Source organism: Chlamydotis macqueenii, chromosome 13 (genome assembly GCF_036417535.1).
Source record: "Chlamydotis macqueenii isolate bChlMac1 chromosome 13, bChlMac1.mat, whole genome shotgun sequence".
NCBI lineage: Eukaryota > Metazoa > Chordata > Aves > Otidiformes > Otididae > Chlamydotis > Chlamydotis macqueenii.
This window is the reverse complement of record NC_141568.1, coordinates 2,940,281-2,949,408: the sequence shown is the minus strand read 5'-3', so window position 1 is coordinate 2,949,408 and position 9,128 is coordinate 2,940,281. Positions and strand designations below refer to the sequence as shown.

General features: G+C 49.5%; 1 long non-coding RNA gene across 1 annotated transcript; it reads right to left on the bottom strand.

Annotated features, from left to right (window-relative positions):
- Nucleotides 1–4,051: 4,051 nt before the first annotated feature.
- LOC147599079 (uncharacterized) lies at nucleotides 4,052–5,709 on the bottom strand. The gene is made up of 2 exons (XR_015260031.1): nucleotides 5,454–5,709; nucleotides 4,052–5,327 (listed from the first exon to the last, which is right to left on the bottom strand). It is a non-coding gene; the product is annotated as an uncharacterized LOC147599079 (long non-coding RNA).
- Nucleotides 5,710–9,128: the final 3,419 nt, after the last annotated feature.

Sequence of the window (9,128 nt, the reverse complement as noted above, 5' to 3'; positions counted from 1 at the left end):
TTTTTCCCTTTTCCTTTTTTCTTTTTTTCTTTCATCCTTTTATCCTTTTTCCCCTTTCCCTTTTCCTTTCCCCTTTCCCTTTTCCTTTTCCCTTTCCCTTCCCTTTTCCCTTTCCCTTTCCTTTTCCCTTTTCCCTTTTCCCTCTCCCTTTCCCTTTTCCCTTTTCCCTTTTCCCTTTTCCCTCTCCCTCTCCCTCTCCCTCACCCTCTCCCTCTCCCTCACCCTCTCCCTCTCCTCTCCTCTCCTCTCCTCTCCTATTTTCTGTCATTTTCCTCGACTCTTTTTCTTTTTATAATTCTTTTTTCTTTTAATAATTCTTTTCCTTTCTTTTTTTCTTTTCTTTTTATAATTCTTCTTCTTACTCCCATTCCCATTCTTTTCCTTCTCCTTCCCACGCCGGAGGGGACCCACCCGGAGGGGTCTCCACTCGGACCCCGTGGGGACGCGGGGCTGGGGCGGGGAGGTGACGGGACCGGACCCGCAGGGCGGAGCCGCCCGAGCTCGGAGCGGGGCCGGAGCCGGGGGGGAGCCGGGGGCGGGGGGGTCGCTCCCGGGCGCCAGGCGCTGCCCCCGACCCCCGGCATTGACCCCGCTGACACGGGCGGGCGCCGCGGAGCCAGGCCGCCCCCCCCCCCCCCCCGCCGCTCCCCCGGGTGCTGCCCCCCCGTACCCCGGGCGGACCCCCAGCCCCTGCCCCCCCAGGATTTGGCCCCCTGCAGCTCTCAGGGGTCTTATGGGGGTACCGGGCTCTCCAAGACAAAAAGGTGAATTTCTCCCCTTCGCTCTCCCTTTTACTGCTTTGCTCCTCTTTCTGGTTTGGCTGCAATTTTCCGGGATTTAAATGAGGGGAAAAGAGGCAGATTTGGGACAGAGAGCTGTTATGGGCTGGGGACAAAAATTCCATTACACTGGGGTGTTCCTCACTGCATCTTGCTCTGCAGAAATCGTGTGGAGCGGGACAGGGGGTCCCTGCAGTCTCGTTGCCCAGCACGGGCAGCGTTCCTGATACTTTGCTACAGAAAGCCCTGAGAGATGCCACTGCAAAATAAAAAAAAAACTTTTTAAAAAACACCCCACGGGGATTTCTCCTTGCTGGGTGGCTGCAGCTCATTTTCACCTCCCTGCGCCATGCCCAGGGTGCTCGGTAGCCCCTAAAGCCCTGGTGACGGGGGGTTAGCGGGGTTTCCTCTCCATCCTGTCCTCTCCAGCCCACATTTCTGTTAGATCTTCCTTTTTTTTTCTTTTTTTTTCTTTTTTTATTTGCTTTAGGGGTCTACATTCGGCCTGCACCCACTTTGCTTCCCACCAGGGATGCTGCAGGATTGGGAAGTGGAGCTGCATCCCAGCATCCCAGGGAGGGGGGATCCTGTTGCAAGGAGGGTGCCCCACTCCCCCCCAAGAGGATGTGGGGCGAGGAAGACCACGCTGGGGATGGCCAGCATTACCCCGCTGCAGCAGGGATGAGGCACAGGAGGGGAAGGAGGGCGGGAGGAAAGCTGATCCTGAAGTTTCCATCATGTGAAATTGAAGCGCATGTGCCTATAATGAAATATTTCCTCCCATTTCATGGCAGCTCAGTAATTCCTGATGGCAGGGAGCCTGGGAAAACAGATCCCCCCGCTCCCACCCACAGCGCCAGACCGCACGACAAGGGCTTCATTTTGCCAGCTCCCCACCTCCCCCCTGGACATCTTAGAGCATCCTCCAAATGTGGCCCCACGGGGAGCCCTTCACCTCCTCCAGCAAAGGCAAATCCGCATTTCCAAGGGTGTTTGGGTGCAGGCTTGTGGCAGCTTGGCACCGCACTGGCAGCACCCACGTCCCCCTCTGTCCCCGAGGGCCGACGTCAACGGCTGCCACCCCTGGCAGTAGCCACTGCTTTCGCTTTCATTTACTTCGGAATTATGTGGCTTTTCCAGCTCCTTTAAATTTAATTAAACTTTGACCAAAATTCTAAGCAGGGAAAGAGAATAGAAAAGGAGTTTTGCTCCAGAACAAGCACAATAATAATATGAATAATAACAAAAAGGGGGAGGAGGCTTTGATGGGGAGCTGGACCAGTTCTTGCACAATTCTGGGAGAGAGCACGCCATGAAGGAGGAACGCAATGGAGGGACGCAAGGCTTCAGCAGCAGCCACCCTCGACTCCTAATTATTTGTTTTCTCCGTGTTACAGCAAGACCCCAGACGTGGACACAACCCCTGTCGTGGTGGGCGTTGCATCCCTTGTGTGTGGACCCCACGCCCACCCTGCAATTTTCTAATTAAGTGTCCTAACAGAGGGATTTCCACTCATTTTAAGGCAACACAAACCCGCTCTGCCCCCGCCATAGATTCCTTGCTCAGCTGAAGCCGGTGAATGGATCTTGCTGTGCAAGTTAACACCTCCTAACAATCCACTCCTCACCATTTAACATAAAATCAGTGTTTTTTTCAAAAGCACAGATACTTGAGCCCTTGAAGAAAAATGATAATTTTCCCCCTCCTGTTCTCATTCTGTTCCCTGCCAGTTGCTAGAGGGATGGTCAAAGTGTTTATTCAGGCTTAGCGCCTAAGATGCTGCTAGCAGGATGGAGTTAGGATCATATAAATTCCTCAGCCAGATAAATGTCCTGTGTAATCCCGTTTCTGTCCCTGACAGTAGCCAGTACCAGATGCTTCCCAGGATGTGACAAGAAAGCTTCGCCGCGTCTGCAGAGGGAATTACCTACCCACAAAGAAACCCCACTCCTGCTGCCTACCACTTAGCAGCTGGTTTGGTGGAATTAAAGAGGAAAAAAAAAAGTCCAGGAGGCAAAGGTTTTATTAATTTTATTAATTATTTTATCAATTCTGCCTTTCGGGGGTCAATTGGAGAGCAGCCTGCAGGCTGTAAGTCACCTGTGGCTGCAGATGAGGAGGTGCGTGGGTGTCACCGCGGTGACTCCCGAATCCAGAGGCTCTGCGGTCTTTCCACACGTGGGATTCACATTGCTTTCCCACGTGCTTAATGCGTCGCAGGAGTGGGAGGCAGGACCTTGGAAGTGCCCCGCTAACATGAGTTTGCAATGAACATTACTCATTTCTTGGTACGAAACTTAATTGGGGGATTTCAGGACCTGACGCAGAAAGACCAACAAGGAAAATTACTGTATCCAGCATTTTACATGGCTGCTTAGGATTGCAGAGCCTCACGCTTATTAATGCTCTGGCACTGATTAGACCAAGGTTTGATTAAACGATGTCGGGAAAACAAGGCATCCTAGATTAGAAGCAGAAGCAAGCCAACGCACTGCAAAGGAGCGCAGAACACAAACCACGAGCCCCGTCCAGCAAAAGGAGCCCAACATGTTTGTGCTTGCGATGCTCAGCGTCACCACTCAAGGGACGAGCCGTTTAGTTGTCCTTGAATTCAAAGAACTGCCGTAAAATGTATTTAATGCGAGCGTGCCAGGGTGAGCTCATTTTGGGATGGAGAAAATCCGGGTGCATTCCCTGGAGCAAAGAGCTCTTCTCCTTTCGCTGCCGGTTTCCCTCTGTAAAGCACCCTGACAACATCCCCAGCCAACACCAGTCACCGAGCCCCTTCCTCTAAGGAAAAGGAGCTTATTTCATAGCTGCTTGCGTGCATGGAGACACACACATTTCCTCTGTGTTCAGCTGGATCCTCACCAAGCTACATTCATGTCAAACCTATCAGCACCACCATTGACCCTCCAGTTGTGCTCCTTGGCACCATACAACTCTCGTCCATCTCCCGCCCTCTTCATTTTTGGCAGCACAAAGCTCCCTGTCATCTCCAGCTCTCTTCCTTCCACCAGCAAAGAGCACAGACCACTGTGCAGCAAGACCAAAGGGGATGGCAGTCCCACCATGCGCGGCTGTCTACCTCCGCTTTCTAGGGGCTGGGGAAACAGAAATATTTTGTGTGCTCCCACCAGCTTGCTGGAGCCTCAATCTCTCTTGTGCTCATCAAGATGATGTTAGGTGAGAAGCGCTTCCTACCCTAGAAAATCAGTCTATGTCCTCCTGTTTCTGGTCACAAACTCTGCTTTGCTTTTTTTTTTGAGCATCCAAAAGCCTATCTGGGAAGCAGCAGGAAAACATCCTCCCCATCGGCTCTTCATGGGAAGTCTTGGCAGGGCAGCAAAGTTGCCCAGTGGCATCCTGCAGGCTGGGACCTGGTGACCACCGAGGGCTGGGAAGGGCTGGAAGTCAGCTCCCGCCTTGAACACTACTGAGGGACCCTCCCACATCTTCTCCCGGGACTCATCCCATTCTCAGGTCCGTCGCTCACAGTAAAATGTTGCTTTTCCTGGAGCATCTTCCCTTTTCACATGCCATGGGAAAGTAGGAAGACCATCAGCTCAGAGCAGAGCCCTGGCTCCGAACGCCAAGGAGAGGCAAAGCCACCCCCAGCACTGGGAACAGTCAAAGGTGTCTGCAGGCATCATCATAACTCAAATAATGAAAAAAAAACAACATAACTGGGCTGGCTCTCTTTATGTCAAAAATTGAGGTTGTTGAAAAGCTGCTCCCTCCTCTCCTTCCATCCACTGGGAAGACCTCGAGGTGAGACCAGAGAGAGGGTCACCAGGGAGCTCATGTGAATGCCAGACGAGTGAAAACGGTGAAGGTATCACACTTTGTATTTCTCCTTTCACAACTTGTGGCCTGGCTTTGCAAATTAAACAGGAATTACTTAAATGATTGGGTAATCAACAGTAATTTTCTTCAGGTGTGAGCAGAGGTGTTCGTGGTGTTTAGTTTGCCATAACTCATACCTTCCTTTAGGCTTTTTTTTAAACATAGATTCAAATACCTTTGCCTTTACAGCAGTCACTGTTGCTCTGTTGTTTTTATTTTTCCTACAGTGTTTCCTCATCTTCTTATACAAATGCATTTACAAGCTCAAAAGGAGGAAAAGAGCAACTTTCTGAACACTTTTGCCTCCTCAGAGCACCACCCCTTTTCCCCTCTAGCTTCAGGGGCAGGTGATGCTATTTCTGCGATGCGCACATTTTGACTCACTCCTATCTCTCGTTCAGTAAATGTTCTCAAGAGAAGAAGTCATGCTCGTTATTTCTTTCTTTTTTTTTTTTTTTTCCCTGTCCAAAGATTCTCTGAGCCTGGTTGCTTTCCTAATGACCCCATTTTCAGACTTTCTGAGTTTGAAGAACCTCTTCATCTGGTGGTTTACTGGAAAAGCTGTTCACATCTATAAACAAACCTTACTCTTCCTGATTTTATCTTTCTCCATTTTATTGTTTCCGGTTGTTATTCATTTTGGCCGATACTTCCACGGGGACTTTCCAAAGAAGAGAATCCAAAGCGATATAAAAATGCATCTGAATAACATCAAGGAACAAAAGTGGGGACGGTTATAAATATGAAGCATGACTACCTTTTACTGGAAGAAGTGAAACACGCAGGAAGAAGTTCAGGCTGGATGTAATCAGCCTGGGAGAGCTCACCCGAAGGATGTTCAGCTACTGTGCCTGGGTGTTTTGACGTCAGAGCGAGAAAAGGGAGAAAAGCATCAAACCCAAAAATGCTTAAATGTCTCCTATAAAGAACTCCGAAGCCTGAAAGTTTACTTGCTTCTCCTGGCCGTGTCATTTGACCTAAGATGAGAGATATTCCTCCATCCACAGACATGGCCTCATCCAACCCTCGGCATGGCACTTTCTTCTCTTCCATGCTCCGTTATTACCATCACTTTAAAGCCCAGTTCAGCGGCACGCTGGGAGCCCAATCAACCCCAGTGCAGTCCTGTATGGGGGAAAGGAAACGCATTCAATCAGTTTGGAAACCTGTAAGAATCCCTCTGATTATGAATCCCTTGGCCAAACCCTGTGGATTCAGTTACAACTTCTCCATTTTTTGCTTCCCCATTCCCCCTTCCTGATTCCCCATTTAAGGAAAATTCATCTGATTTCTGTGGTCTGCAACCACCATCTTCTCTGCCTTTTAAAAACCCTTTCAAACGGAAGAGCTCATGTCATTCACTTATCAGATGGGACGGCACAGCAGGAATGAACCTCGCACCAACGAGAAGTGCTGTAATTTGATGAACGACCCAAAGCACCCAACACGATTCCTTGCTTTTTCTCTCTGCAATAGCTCCTGGCCGATCTCCGTCCAGCATGTAATGCCGCTAACCGGCAGCCCTTGTCCTGGAGCCCTTCCAGTCCCATCAGACCCAACCTGGGAAACATCTGAAGAGGCAGCAGCCATCGCGCAGCGGCGTGTGAGCAAACCTCATTGCCGTCTACTCTTCCGATGGAGCCGGGTTGCAGACTTGTTTTCCTTTCCTTTGATTTCTCCGCCGGAAAAGAGCTCACATCCACCAGGAGTGAAGTGCCATAAATCTGCCCAAAGCAAGAGCAATCAAGGCCAGTAAATAATTGCATGTCTATAAACTTGCAGGGGAGGAAAGGAGTATCCAGGGTTATAACATACACTCCAGCAAGGTTTCGGTGGTGTTAAGCGCAGTCCTCGTCTCACTCCCCAGGACAGCAGCGGATCAGCCCCTCACATCTCAACCATGTTTTGACATTTCTGCTCCTCATCTGGCCAGTTTGGCATCTTACGCTTCACCCCCGGCGCCGCTGACCCTGTACATCTACCCAAGGGCTTAAAAGTCATGGCTTGAAAATCTGGGTGGGTTTCACTGTGTTTAAAAATTGCTCATATTTATAGCAGAAGTTTATGGGCAAACAGGATGGTTCAGCTGTCCGTGTAAATTCTTACACACCTGATATATTTAGCCTTCACGGAGACACAGTTAAACTCCAGGATTATCAATAATCCAGTTACACTAAACAGTACAAGTTACAAAGGTGAGAAGGGGAAAACAGATCTGGAAGGGGGGCATCGGGTTAGGTATTGGGTTACACGAGGGCACTCCAGAACCTGTCCGGATGTCAGCGGCGATAAAATAAATCTCAATTTACGGCTTGTCCGCGGTTCATTAGGTCCCTGCTTGAAGGCTGTAGGTACCTTCACCCAGGCAGTCCCAGTTCCTGAGCAACACGAGAAGTGAAATATGGATAATTCAGTGAGCCGGTGGCACACAGGGAAACTGGGATGTTTCCCAGGTGGCCCTCCCCGTGCTTGAGCGCAGAGGTCTGCACCCCATCTGATGGATGCAAAACCCCACGTTCACCTGGGCAAGCCAGCTCTTCTGCAACTCATTACACGGCTGAGATCATGAGTGGTGCAGAGCTATTTTCCAAGCCTTCAGGTAAATAAAGCCTTCAAAAGCACCGAAAACCAGCCGCTCTTCCTTCCTCACGTCCCAGGGCTTTCTTTAATAAATCCCATACCAGGGAAGTGGAAAGCGGCGTTGTTTTCTGCTTTCGGAGCACTTCAGCTACACTCTTTTCACTGTTTTTTTCCCCAAAGACTACAAGGGCCAGAAGCCAGGTCTTCTCCTGGCTCTTCCGCAGAGAGGAAGGGATCCCTCGTGGGAGGGACATTAAAGATGTGACCCCTCCAAAGGGATGGCCACGTCAGGAGGACAGGACCGAGACAGGAAAGGGCAGTGGTCCTTTTGCTTGCAGGAAGCCACCGGTTCTGTTTTGGAGGGGGATTTCTGCAGAGCTCCCTGAGCCCTAACGTCACCCCTTCCCATGGCAGCAGTGCCAGTTCAAGACCCCCTCTGCCCTTGGTCTTGGCTCTCCCTCTGCGCGCGCCCGGTCCGTGGCAGACCCATTTGCTCGAGGGAAGGCGTTAGGATTTCTGTAAACAGGGATTAAATATACTTCTCGGTGACAAATGGGTTTTACTGCCCGTGCCAGGCGTCGGCTGCCAAGTGCCAAACTGGCAACCTCCCCCCCGGCAATGCACATGTATAAGGCATCTGCGCTCATGGAATTGCTGTACTTTTATGGTCATGGATACAGGAGGCTTTAAACACTCTGGATTTCTGTGCATTAAGACGTGTTGGCTCAGACATCCCTCGTCGGTGCTCCAGAGAGGGACGCGGTGGGGCTGGCACAAAGCAGAGGCTCCGCGACGTGCCTGTCCTTGGCTACGCCATCCATCATCAAGGAGCTCTGCTCTGCCCGCTGATGGCTCTTCTCACATGTCTGTGCTCGTTTGTCCAAAAATATAAATAAATACGGCCTCTAGTTTCAGGCTCGCATCCTTAGGTGATCATGGCAACGACGATGATGCCCTGGGCTTGTGTAGAAAATGGTAGGAAATGGGCTCTTACAGGACAAAGGAAGAAGTTCCTAGGAGGAAACTGTAAAAGTATGGAAAAACTCGCATGGCTTTGAACACAACCACCTTCCACCGCCGCCGTAAAACCAGACATTGAATCAAAAAAACCAAAAACCAAACTACTGCCAAAAACATTGCTCAGGACTACTGGAAAACAGGGCTGCGTTTGTTTTCTGTTCTCCAGAAATACGTATTTTTATGCAAGGAAAAGCTCTATTTTTTTTGAGCAAAATTTCAGCAAATAGAGCACTGTCTTGCACCACAAAGGGTCTGGATGGGATTTTGACAACCCTTAAAATACACAGACTACCAGAAAACCACCTTTGCGTGTCTTGTACTCGCTTCCCTAAGGAATATCGTGACTCCGTAGGTGTCTGTGCCTGCTTTCTTTGGAGGGAATGGCAAAACTTGCATTGACAGGACTAAAAGCAAAATTGAGCCCATTAACTGTAAGCGCTCACAGGAAAACCCATATGCACTTCTCTCTGCGCTTTCCTGGCCAAAATTCTTTCAGCACGCACCTGCTTTCTGTTTGTTTTGGTGAAAACATGGAAAAGTTCTAACTTTACTGAAAAACAGTTCTGATGTCTCTAAAAAAAAAAAAAAAAGTAAAGCATCGGTTGCTGATTTATTTCTCTCCTTTGGGTTTAGTGGAGTCCCTATAAAATCCTCCAGTTGAGCCAGCTCCATTTATTGCCAGTGTTGTGCTCGACTGAATGAAGGTTCTGCATGTTTTGTTTGTTATTCTGAGTCATATCACAAACATTTTAGCAAAAGTTCCAAAGACTTAGAGGGAACGTAGAGGAGCCAAAATCGCCAGATGGAGAAAAGCACATCTTAAGGGGATGACATTTGGCATGAGAAGCAGAAGAGAATTAGAGTTTGGTTTGATCTGCCCCGTATTATATCACCGCTTATAC